The following is a 10,930-nucleotide window of genomic DNA, read 5'->3' on the forward strand; positions in this document are numbered from 1 at the left end:
CGTGTGTGTGTTTGTGTGTGTGTTTGTCCCCCTAGTATTGACAACCGATGCTGGTGTGTTTACGTCCCCGTCACTTAGCGGTTCGGCAAAAGAGACCGATAGAATAAGTACTGGGCTTACAAAAGAATAAGTCCCGGGGTCGATTTGCTCGATTAAAGGCGGTGCTCCAGCATGGCCGCAGTCAAATGACTGAAACAAGTAAAGAGAAAAGAGTATGTATGTGTATCTTTCTATCTTTCCGTGCGTGTACACTAACAAACGCACCCCAAGAGGCGCAGTGTGCCAAAATGGAGTTCGAAATCCGGCAGTGCATTGTATCCTTGAGCAAGACACTTCATTTCACGTTGCTGTAGTTCACTTAGCTGGTAAAAATGAGATGTACTTGTAATTTTAACTCAGGAGATAGAGCTGGAAGAAATGCCAAGGGCAATTTTAGAATAATCTAACAATTCCACCAATCCATAGTAATATCAATAATGGTTTTAAATCTCTGGTTCGATCCCATTGCCTGGTACCTTGTGTTGTTCCATATTTTCTGAGTGAAACTCGACAGACTGAAGGAAACTGTGTAGAATCCCGCCAGGCGGATTGTATCAGTAATTGAAAAAGTACACAAGCGTGTCGTGCAGAACGAACTCTGATCCTGCCTGAGAATTTCGTCCAGGGCATAAGTGTCTATGGAATGCTCTGATACATACGTGGAATCCTCCACACCGAATGCCAAGGGCGTAGCTGTGTGGTAGGAAGTTTACTTCCCAACTACATAGTCCAGAGTTCGGTCTCATAGCGTGGTACCTTAGGCAAGTGTCTTCGACTGGTGAGTGGATCTGGTAGACAAAACGTGGAAGAAACCTGTCGTATGTGTGTGTGTATTTCTCCCCCGACGGAGGATGTTACCTGAACAGTGGGTCTTCGGAAGGGTATGTCGCGAGACAAGAGAAGTTTTTCTTTACGCTGTACCAAGTTGTAACCGCGAAACACTAGAGGACTGCATACGGCAGTACTTCCAGGAACCACTATTCTCAGAAATCATGGGCTATGATTTCAGACACAAAACTGTGAACCATACCATTGAATTTATAACCTCAAAAGATTGGACTCGCCCTCAACAAATTGAGAGTACATGGGCGTCTTTGAAGCGTAGAAACAACGCCGGTGTGCGACACACCGTTCCATGGTTGACTCGTATCTTTGCGAATTTATGTGGAGAAGAAGATATGAGAAAGATAATCTAATTTATAAAATCCTAGAGTGTATATACTTTCTTTCTTTCCTGAATTTTTAAACTGTTTAGTCTGTTTTAAGCAATGTTTTGACTGTTATTTCTGGCAACTGCAGTTAGTTTGCTCCTAGCTTTTAACTATTTGATTTTCTCGCTTATGTCTCAATGTTTTTCACTGTTATTTTGCTCGTGTTTATTTTAATGTTTTGACTGTTATTTCTAGCAACCGCAGTTGGTTTGATCGTAGCTTTTAAATATTTAATTTGCGTATGTAATAGGTAATCGTTGATAAGATCTTGAGAATGATCTAGTTTTACTAATCCTAATGGTTTGATCAAAGGAATACCTGTTTTGTTTGTTTCTTTCTGCATGCTATGTGCATCAGGGTGTGTTTGTAATAGTAAAGAAGAGTTCTTACCGTAGTTAATCTTCGATTCATAATGAAACGAGTGCGTTTGTTGCCACGTGCTCTGGCGTATGTTGCATTGACGAGGTTGTTCCCTTTTAATTCTTGTTCCCGGTGTTGTAGAATCTTTACCGTAATTTGCAGCATATCGAGAAATGATTGTTTCCGCTGCCCTAACTGTCTAGATCTGTTTTCTTCTTTTGAGATATCCCTGATCCATAGCTCTCGCATCTTTTAAGCCATATTGCCAGTCGTCAGCTTTGATATTTCATCGGCAATTTGATCATCAATAACACCGTCTTTCTCTCTTATAATGGAATTATCTACATAGGGTAATGGAGATATCGGTCCTGAATTTTTTCATGGTGAGCTCCCATCGAAGTTTTGTTTCCTTCTCCGGTTCACCTACAACTTCCTTAATCAGGTACTTACTAGGGTGTATGAGTGCAGCTAGTGAAATCCATTTAGAGTGAATTTCAGCATATTCTTCACATTTATATGCCTTCCAGAAATTTTGTTTTCTTATGGTGATAAGTATTTTCCATGTCTTGCACATCTCTTTTCTTTTTCGATATGCTTCTTTTTCTAAATTTCTTTCCTTGAGTTCTAGCATCTAAAGTGGTTGGGGTAGACTTTCCCTTGTAGTTTTTATAACTGTTGATACAATTTCAGATAAATTCAGAGCTTATCTATTCACTTACTCATTTTCCGTCTGTAGAGGTGTGTGTGTCAATCATCTATGGTTTTTAGAAATTCAGACGAAGAGATTTTCAATAGAGATTTTTGGGTTTATCCCCAAAACGATCAGGTGCCACTGATTAATCTCAACATTTTGAGTCCGAATTTGGACCCTGTAACATATACATTTTTTTTCCTTTCGGTGAACCAGGGTGGCAGCTAGAAATGGCAGGAAATGTTGATAACGGATCAAATATTCGTCGACAAAATATCACAATGTTGCAGGATAAGGTTTCACTTACAACAGTCAGAGATAATGAGTTCAGTTCTTCAATTCTTCATGGAGGATATCTCTTCTAGCAATGGGCGGTGTACTCATACTTACAAGTGGGAGCAAATAACCTGAATTTTACAAGAAACCAACCACAAAGATTGAAGGTGGAGCTTTACTAATCATTTAGATTATGTTGCAAAAAATGTTGGAATTCAGGCTCGACGTACACTTATTCTTCCATCTTCATTCGAAGGATCCCCACGAAACATGCGAGAATGCTTTCACGACACAATGGCTATTGTCAACATGGACATATGTTAACATGGAACACCAGGTATTTTCTACAATAGCATCTAATCCAAACTGGCCAGCCTAACTTATTTCATGAACAAAATCCATCAGACAGATGAGATTTAGTAGCAAGGTGTTTCAGATTGAAACTAAAAGAACGTTTTGATGATGTTACAATGTCGACATTTTCGGTGGAGATATATCTCATTTGTACACCATTAAGTTTCAAAAAGCAGGTTTGCCACATATCCATATACTGATGATATTATATCCAGATGTTTGCAAAAGGGACATGAAGGCCTGCAACATCAATATTAGCAACTGGGAAGCAGTTGCCAGCAACCGTGGATTTGGCGACGTACCGTAAAAGAGGGAATACAAAGGAGTGACAGAGAGAGAGAGGAGAAATGGAAAGAAAGGAAGAGACGTAAACAAGAGACTATGGCATTACAACCAGCCAGGAACAGTCTTCGCTGCATTTGCGGTACCTGCCAGAGGGAGTGTTTGTCCAGGATAGGACTACACAGCCACAGCAGGATATGTATCAAGACATGAAATGTAAAAGCCGGACTAGACTACTTTATGCGCAACTCCATTGTCTCCCGAGACAAAAAGGATGCCAACAATATCCAGATGACAAGTTTAAAGACCAATCGTAAATAGATGAAGTTGTCTGTGCGGAAATTCCTGATCGGAAATTCCTGATGTACAAGCCGAGCCTTTGCTTTGTGACGTTATAAAAAAGGGCATGATACATGGACCTTGCGGTGAAGAAAATCCGAGAGCATCTTGCATGAATAATGGAGACTGCCAAAAGGAGTTTCCTAAAGAGTTTCTTGAAGAAACAATAGTAAATAACGATGGTTATCCATGCTACAGGCGACGCCAAAGAACAACAAAGTTGGTTTCTATAATTGATAACAGATATGTTGGTTCCCTATAACATGTATCAATGTCATAAATTTAATGCCTATATAAATGTGGGAATATGTTCAAGTATCAAGTCAATGAGATACATATTCAAATACGTGGAGGCACATGGCCAACTGGTTAGAGTAGCGGACTCGCGGTCGAACGATCGCGGGTTCGAATCTCAGACCGGGCGATGTGTGTGTTTATGAGCGAAACACCTAAGTTCCACGCAGCTCCGGCAGAAGGTAATGACGAAATTTCTGCTGACTCTTTCGCCACAACTTTCTCTCACTCTTTCCTCCTGCATCTTGCAGTTCACCTGCGACGGACCGGCGTCCCGTCCAGGTGGGGAACCTATACGCCAAGAAACCGGGAAACCGGCCCTTATGAGCCAGGCATGGCTCGAGAAGGAACAACCATATATTCAAATACATCTATAAAGAATATGATACCATGAAACTTGATATAAACAAAAGGGAAATGAACAGCGAAGTTGTGCACGATGAAGCTAAACGCCAGCTTGATAGGAAATATGTGAGTGGCCTTGAAGCGATGTGGCAGTTACATAAAAACAAAATGCATGACTGATCCCATGTTATATGCTTGCCAGTGCATTTGAAGCATCAAGAATCCGTCTTTTAGAGAAGGTAGTGAAGAAAAACCATTGGAGAGAACCGCCTATCATAACACTGCTCTAACAGCATGGGTTGCTCCTAATCAACAATATGAAAATGCAAGACACCTGTTATATATCGATATTCCTTACCATTTTGTATTTGACAAAAAAAAAATGACTGTTTGGAAACCATGCAAGAGAGAAAGAGAGAAAATTACTTCAAGACTTTATTTTGTAAATCCTAGAGAAGAAAGATTTCTACATTATTTACATTATTTACAATTGACAGATATTTGTCCTCATCTTGTTTGTTGTTAACACAACGTTTCGGCTGATATACCCTCCTGCCTTCATCAGATGTCTTGGGGGAATTTCGAACCTGGGTTCTCATTCCTAAGGTATTTTTCGATGTTGTTGTTGTTATTATTATTATATTATTATTATTATTATTATTATATTATTATTATTATTATTTTATTATTATTTTATTATTATTATTATTATTATTATTATTATTATTCTATGTTTGACTTTTGCTTTATATTTGTACAAGTTGGCTCCAAGTCTCACCCAGAGACCTCAAGAGACAACAGGTTGGAAGTTCATATGCCTAGTGTGCCATATATTGGGGGGGGGGGAAGTTTTTGGTGTTGCACTAATGAATGTCTAAAAATTTTTTTTTTTTTTTTAAACCGAAAATTATGTTTGTTTTAAACCTTGAGATTACATAGAAAGTATTTTGCGTAGGATATGAGCAGTTCCCATGAGCACTATCTTTTGAATTTCTGCCATTTTGGGGTTCCTGGTATCTGAGTTAGGTAGCTATCAGCCCCTTATTATTATTATTATATTATGATTATTATTATCATTATTTTATTATGATGATGATTATTATGATTATTATTATTATTATTATTATGATTATTATTATTGTTATTATTATTATTATTATTATTATTATCATCATTATTATAATTATAATATAATATATATATGTTGTTGTTATCGTTGTTGTCATTGTCTTGTAGCTGTTGTTACATTTGTTGTTGTGTTTTTGCCTATTCCTCAGTCGTCTACAGGGAAATCCTTTATTACCTAGTCAGTCCAGTTTTTTGTCCACTCAACAAAAGCTGGCGATTGTCCATTATATTATTATATTTGTGGCGAAAGAGCTCACTTCTTTCACACGAGGTGTTCACCACTACAGCTACCTTCTGAGATTTGTTTTCTCTTCACACGCCATTATATATATCTCTTATGATAAAAGGCAGATTTTCTCTGCCTGTTCCCATGTTTCTTTTTAATACAATTCTACAATATAGAATTTCTTCAATTGGAATTTACCTATGATTTTTCCAAGTAGATTCGATTGGGTCATGGCATGTAAAGTTTTTTCAATTTGACCCCTAATTAAGCAAAAATTCGAGAAAACTCAATATTTCTCATTTCAAGTGGTTTACTCCTGCTATTACCACCACACTACTTTCTCTTTGCAAGCGTGAAACTATTAAAGTGAAAGTATTATATAACAGGGATGAGCCATTAATAGTGGTCATCCTTTTTGCTAGAGGAAGATCCGCTATAGTCTTATATGCTACACCACTGGTTTTCAATTCATATTAATCAAATTAATATTCAATTTTTTATCCTTATTATGTGTGGTGTGTGTGTGTGTGTGTGTGTGTGTGTGTGTGTGTGTGTGTGTGTGTGTGTGTATTAGCAATTCGTATAAAATTTCATCAATAACTTGAACTTGAATAAGTGGTTTCACATAAATGGGGATAAATTAAAAAGTTTGTTGTTATTATTATTACTGTTTGACTATTGTAATCACGTTTGTTGGTTCCTCGTCAGGGAAACGTTGTTGTGTTGCATTTGTTAAATAATTGTAAGCCGTAACCCTCCCCCTTTCGGAGAAGGGGCTTTGGTTATTGTTTAAAAATTGAATTGTGTCCCTGTTTGGGGAAATTGACAATATTTTCACCGTCTTTACGGAAGCATTTTTGTTAAAATGCCTTCGATAGAAGAAAGTCCAAAAATGAATTCGCTGCAGCCGTACACTTCTATACAAGAGGGAGGACAAGATCCAATTGATCGAAATTGCAAGAGACGGGCCTACAATTCCAGTCTGTTATATATTTTGAGTATTGTTATCACTAGCGATATCAAGATATAACTTTGTATTTTGTATTTTATGTGTAGATGTATATATATAGATGTACATGTAATATGTACACATATATATATACACATATATACATGCATAATATATCTACCCATACACACATACGCATACACACACACACACACACACACACATACATAGGGGCAGGTGTGGCTGTGTGGTAATAAACTACGTTCCAAACACATGGTCCTGGGTTCAGTCCCACTGTGTGGTGACTTGGCATGTGTCTTCTGCTGTAGCTTCAGACCAACAAAAGCCTTCTCAGTGGATTTTGTACATATATACAGGCATACATACATATATATATACATGCATACGTACATATTCGGCATAAACACTCTACCATATAATGATGAAATGCTAAAACTCATTCCTGGGGATGTCTATGTATATAAGTCTATCGATACAACTCCTGACCCAGAGGACGTCATCAACTATCCAATAGAGGTACTCAATTCCTTTGAGCCCCCCCGGACTACCACCACACATTCTCAAACTTAAAGTTGGTGCCCCTATAATGCTCATTAGAAATTTGGTTCCCCCAAAACAATGCAATGGCACACGTTTGATCGTTAAGTCCTTATCTCCCAATCTGATTGAGGCCACCATTATCACAGGGTGCGGTCGAAGCAACGTTGTGCTCATACCTAGGATGCATCTTTTCCCATCAGGAGCAGACCTACCTTTCATATTTCGGAGGTCCCAGTTCCCAGAAAGGCCATGTTTCGCAATGTCAATTAACAAAGCGCAGGGTCAAACACTGTCTGTAGCGGGAATACATTTGGGAGAGCCATGTTTCTCTCATGGTCAGCTTTATGTTGGCTGCTCGCGTGTCGGCAGCAACAGTGATGCTTTCGCATTCGTTCCACAACGAAAAACAAAAGACATTGTGTACAAGGAGGTTTTATAGGATTACTACGTTTCATCATTTTCGAACACGTTAGTATTTCACTTACATACGACTCTCTTTTATGATGGCATTTACATTTTTAGGCGTTTCATGACATTAATTCACACTTAACCAACACCTGTCCTTCGCTCACCTCTATTTCTATCCATTCATCATCAAACCACCAGCCTCATCTTCTATATCCAACGTACATGACACATCTACCACCTACATCTACACTCTCACTGTTAAAGTTTACATAAGCGACAACACGATCGCAACATACACTTTGGAAACTAAGCAACAGATCATTTTATACAACAACAAATTTAATCATAACGCCCATCAATGAAAACATCTCCACCACTGTGTTGTGATTCATCTAATCAGCACCACTACAGTCTTGCCGGTCTGACATATGGTGAGTAGATGCTATTGTTCTATATTTTATAAATTACCCATATTTACTTACCCATGCTTCATTCCCCTCTTGCCTACATAGGGCATCCATTCTCTTTTAACACAGCATGAAGTTTTGTAACAGCACATCCGCTGCCGTTCGTGGAAAACGAAGAGACCCTATTCACCTGCGAACGTTTTACACCGCCTTCCACGACTATCAAATTCTTACAATTATGAGAACAATAACATGGCTCTTTTCAAGGCAAACTCGCATTCAATTCTTATATCATTCTACGAGGGGGTAGGAACCCCTTTACACGGCTTTCTATACACTTACAAATACTTTCATTCGCCGTAAACTTATATCAATATTTGCCTGAATAATCATCATAATTCAGTGCAATCATTAACAGTACTTTCAAGCAATTCAGCCCCGAGCATCGCCAGGAAATTCTGCTAGTATATACATATATATATATATATCTATACAATATGTTACATTACTCGGTAGTAATGTAACATATTACCGAGTAATGTAACATATTGTATAGATAAATTTCCTCTATTTACATAATATTGAGGTCTCTTTCTTTCTTTTGTTATCTTACCGTTTTATCAATATATATATATATATATATATAATGGCGTGTGAAGAGAAAACAAATCTCAGAAGGTAGCTGTAGTGGTGAACACCTCGTGTGAAAGAAGTGAGCTCTTTCGCCACAAATATAATAATAATAATGGACAATCGCCAGCTTTTGCTGAGTGGACAAAAACTGGACTGACTAGGTAATAAAGGATTTCCCTGTAGACGACTGAGAAACTTTGTAATGAATAGGCAAAAACAACAACAACAAATGTAACAACAGCTACAAGACAATGACAACAACGATAACAACAACATATATATATATATTATAATTATAATAATGATGATAATAATAATAATGATAATAATAATAATAATAATAATAATAATAGTAATAATAATAATAATAATAATAATAATAATATAATAATAATAATAATAATGGAAACAATAATAATAATAATAATAATAATAATAATAATGATAATAATAATAATAATAATAACAATAATAACTATTATTATTATTCAATTTCGTTTTCTTCCCACACATAATTATTTTTTCAAATAATACAACAAAATCTTTTTTCAATAGAATTTTTTTCTAATATTTATATTTATATATATATATATATTTTATCTAGTTTCAGCTCACGAGCTGTGGCCATTCTGGGGCACCGCCACTCGGTGTTGCTACATGATTTTTACTACACGAATGCTTTTTAGCAATTGCCATTTGGTGCATGAGAGAGTTCGATGCAGCTGCCCTCATCTGCACCTCCTGCCGTGAAGTTGGTTCATCATTATTTTAAAGACATCTGCATCCACCCCATGCAGGTCTCTCAGGTCCTTCGGGAGGATATTGAAGAGCTGTGGACCTCTGAAGCCCAGGCTATCACAATATCTTGTCCTAAGTCTTGAGTGCAAATTTGGAGTCCTTGGCACTATGCAGTGGCGCCCAGTTCTAGTATTTCTGTAACTCTCGATGCCAAAGTTTGGGACAAGTCCTTCCAGGATCTTCCAGATGTAAATTATGGCATATCTTTCTCGCCTACGCTCTAAGGAATAGTGTCTTAATCTCTTGAGACTTTCCCAATAGCTTATATGCTGCACAGAGGCTATCTTCTTCGTGTAGCTCCGTCGGATCGCCTCAAGTTCTGTGATTAATTTGACACTGGATGGTGACCATAGCTGAAAGCAATAGTCAAAGTGACTTAGGACAAGTGTCCTCCGGAGGACCATCATGGTTTCCTGGTCTCTTGTTCTAAAGGCTCTAAGAATCCATCCGGTCAGCCGCCTACATTTCATTGCCAATTTAGCAACATGTACATGAAAGGTCGCGTCATCACTCATGTGAATACCCAGGTCACGCACTGATTGTGCCTCTGGGATTGCAATCTTTCCAGGTCCAGTGTATTTATTGGTTATTGCATTTAGTTTTGCATGCTGATAGCATAAAGCTTGAAACTTTTCAGCATTAAACTGCATGCTATTCTTTTCGGCCCACTTGTATATTTTGTCCAGCTCATATATATATATTATTTATTATATATTATCATATAATATATATTATTTCTTCACACAGCATTATAATATATATATAATATATATATATATATATATATATATATATATGTATATATTTTCATATTTCATTTCTTTTCCTTCCACGCTCGGAATTTTTCTTGAGAATGTCCCAGGTAGTACCGGTTCTACATTCTTTACTGGTAGCGCTACTAACACATAGCGACCTGACTTAGATCCTTCAGCGGACTTATAATAATAATAATAATAATAATAATAATAATAATAGTAATAGTAATAGTAAAATAATAATAATAATTAATAATAATAATAATAATAATAATAATAATAATAATAATAATAATAATAATAATAATAATAATAATAATGATAATAATAATAATAATAATAATAATAATAATAATAACAATATCAAAACTGCCGACAAGTGGTATAATCACCACCCTGAAGCTGTAACTGAAGGAGAAAATGTAACGATTCTGTGGGACTTTCCAGTACATACAGACCGAACCATCAGAGCCAATAAACCGGATATTGTTGTGAAGACCAAACCAAACATAAAGTTTGCTTATTGATCGACATGAGCATCCCCTGTGATCATAATATCTCGGCGAAAGAATTTGACAAGCTCAGAAAATATAAAGATCTGCTCATTGAAATTGAGAAAATGTGGCATCTCAAGGCGGTTACAATACCAGTGATCGTAGGAGCACTAGGAATGATCAAGAAGGGAACCGAAAATTATATGAGAATGATCCCTGGCTTACCATCCCTGCAAGAAGTGCAAAAGATTGTCTTAACTGGTACATCACACGTATTGAGAAGAGCATTGTCGATGTGAGAACTATTACTACCCATATATTTTAATTTAACTTTATTTCTATAGAAAAAAAATGAACGAACTAGTGAGTTTAGTTTAATG

The sequence above is a fragment of the Octopus sinensis genome, linkage group LG20 (assembly GCF_006345805.1).
Source record: "Octopus sinensis linkage group LG20, ASM634580v1, whole genome shotgun sequence".
NCBI classification, from domain to species: Eukaryota; Metazoa; Mollusca; class Cephalopoda; order Octopoda; family Octopodidae; genus Octopus; species Octopus sinensis.